Here is a 2,500-nt window from a genome sequence, read left to right on the forward strand (position 1 = left end):
TAAATAAGAGCAGGGAGACCCAATTGGGTTTCAAATCCGAGGACTTAACCACCTGGCTCTCTCAGATTTTCCATCGTAAATCTAACACAAATAACAGTATCTGTACTGCGGTGCCTATTTCAACTGTTTGTCAAGGTAGATATATTCTGAGCTCCTGAATCACTGGACAATTCCATGCATTAAGGACATTATCCATATCAAGTCACCAAGTATATGTTAAAAACAAAGAATGGCTTGCCATTGCGCTGCAAGCAGGGTTCGAACCTGCGCAGGGAGACCCCATTGGATTTCAAGTCCAACGCCTTAACCACTCGGCCATCGCAGCTCGCTGTATTAACTACCAGGCCTTAACCAGTCGGCTACCTCATTCTGTCCATTTTACTTTGGTAAAGACTAGACTATCTACTAAAGAGCCTATTTGAACTGTTTGTCAAGGAATATATATTCTGAGCACTTGAATCAAAGGACAAGTCCATGCATTTAGCACATTATCCATATCAAGTCACATGTTACAAATATAGACTGGTTTGTCAATGCGCTGCGAGCAGCTTTAAAAACTGTACGGGGAGAACACAATGGATTTAATTTCCAACTCTTAAACCACTTGCTCATTGCGGCTGTGGGAATCAAAGGAAAGTGATGAGGAGAAAGCACAAGTGGGCTATATACGCTTCGAGCAAGGTTAAAACATGTGTGGGGAGACCCCATTGAAATTCAGGTCCAACGTCTGAAAAACTCGGCCGTTGCAGCTGTTGGAATTCAGGTAAAGTAATTGGGATTTGGAAACAGACATCATTGGTGCAAAATGGTAAACTTGATTGCACGACATATTGATCTTATTGTGCCAAATCACGCCTTAACCACCGCTTTCTGAATAAGCTCACACAAAAGTATTCTGAGCACTTGAATCACTGGACAAGTCAATGCATTAAAGAGACTATCCATATCAAGCCACCAAGGATATGTTCAGAATGAGGACTGGTTTGTCATAACGCTGCGAGCAGGGTTCGAACCTGCGCAGGGAGACCCCACTTGTTTTGAACTCCAACGCCTTAAGCACTCGGCCATCGCAGCTCTCTACATTAACTACCAGGCCTTAACCAGTCGGCTATCTCATTCTGTCCATTTTACTTCTGTAAAGACTAGACTATCTACTGAAGAGCCTATTTGAACAGTTTGTCAAGGAATATATTCTGAGCACTTGAATCAAAGGACAAGTCCATGCATTCAGCACATTATCCATATCAAGTCACATGTTACAAATATAGACTGGTTTGTCAGTGCGCTGCGAGCAGCTTTAAAAACTGTACGGGGAGAAAACAATGGATTTCATTTGCAACGCTTAAAACACTTGGCCATTGCAGCTGTGGGATTCAAAGGAAAGTGATGAGGAGAAAGCACAAGTGGGCTATATACGCTTCGAGCAAGATTAAAACATGTGTTGGGAGACCCCATTGAAATTCAGGTCCAACGTCTGAAAAACATGGCCGTTGCAGCTGTTGGAATTCAGGTAAAGTAATTGGGATTTGGAAACAGACATCATTGGTGCAAAATGGTAAACTTGATTGATCTTATTGTGCCAAATTACGCCTAAACCACTCGGCCATCACAGCTTTCTGAATAAGCTCACACAAAGACAAAAGTATTCTGAGCACTTGAATCACTGGACAAGTCCATGCATTAAAGAGACTATCCATATCAAATCACCAAGGATATGTTCAGAATGAGGACTGGTTTGTCATAACGCTGCGAGCAGGGTTCGAACCTGCGCGGGGAGACCCCATTGGATTTCGAGTCCAACGCCTTAACCTCTCGGCCATCACAGCTTGCTCTGTTACCTACCACGCCCTAACCAGTCCGCTATCTCGTTCTGTCCATTTTAACTCTAAAACGTCCAGATCATCGCTGCTGAAGTACCGACTTGAAATGTTTGTCATGGAAGATACATTCTGAGCACTTGATTCAAAGGACTAGTCCACACATTATCCATATCAAGGCCCAATTATATGTTAAAAATTAAAACTGTTTCTTCAATGCGCTGCGAGCAGGGTTCGAACCTGCGCAGGGAGACCCCATTGGATTTCAAGTCCAACGCCTTAACCACTCGGCCATCGCAGCTCGCTATATTAACTACCAGGCCTTAAACATTCGGCTATCTCATTCTGTCCATTTTACTTTGGTAAAGACTAGACTATCTACTGAAGAGCCTATTTGAAGAGTTTGTCAAGGAATATATATTCTGAGCACTTGAATCAAAGGACAAGTCCATGCATTCAGCACATTATCCATATCAAGTCACATGTTACAAATATAGACTGGTTTGTCAATGCGATGCGAGCAGCTTTAAAAACTGTACGGGGAGAAAACAATGGATTTCATTTCCAACGCTTAAAACACTTGGCCATTGCGGCTGTGGGATTCAAAGGAAAGTGATGAGGAGAAAGCACAAGTGGGCTATATACGCTTCGAGCAAGGTTAAAACATGTGTGGGAAGACCCCA

The 2,500-nt window shown here is 42.9% G+C and overlaps 4 non-coding genes across 4 annotated transcripts; all 4 read right to left on the reverse strand.

Moving 5' to 3' along the window:
- Positions 1–243: 243 nt before the first annotated feature.
- Positions 244–325, reverse strand: trnas-uga (transfer RNA serine (anticodon UGA)). Its single transcript has one exon. It is a non-coding gene; the product is annotated as a tRNA-Ser (tRNA).
- Positions 326–992: 667 nt separating this feature from the next.
- trnastop-uca (transfer RNA opal suppressor (anticodon UCA)) lies at positions 993–1,074 on the reverse strand. Its single transcript has one exon. It is a non-coding gene; the product is annotated as a tRNA-Sec (tRNA).
- Positions 1,075–1,744: 670 nt separating this feature from the next.
- On the reverse strand, positions 1,745–1,826 carry trnas-cga (transfer RNA serine (anticodon CGA)). Its single transcript has one exon. It is a non-coding gene; the product is annotated as a tRNA-Ser (tRNA).
- Positions 1,827–2,036: 210 nt separating this feature from the next.
- On the reverse strand, positions 2,037–2,118 carry trnas-uga (transfer RNA serine (anticodon UGA)). The gene has a single exon. It is a non-coding gene; the product is annotated as a tRNA-Ser (tRNA).
- Positions 2,119–2,500: the final 382 nt, after the last annotated feature.

The sequence above is a fragment of the Salmo trutta genome, chromosome 31 (assembly GCF_901001165.1).
Source record: "Salmo trutta chromosome 31, fSalTru1.1, whole genome shotgun sequence".
Classification (NCBI taxonomy): domain Eukaryota; kingdom Metazoa; phylum Chordata; class Actinopteri; order Salmoniformes; family Salmonidae; genus Salmo; species Salmo trutta.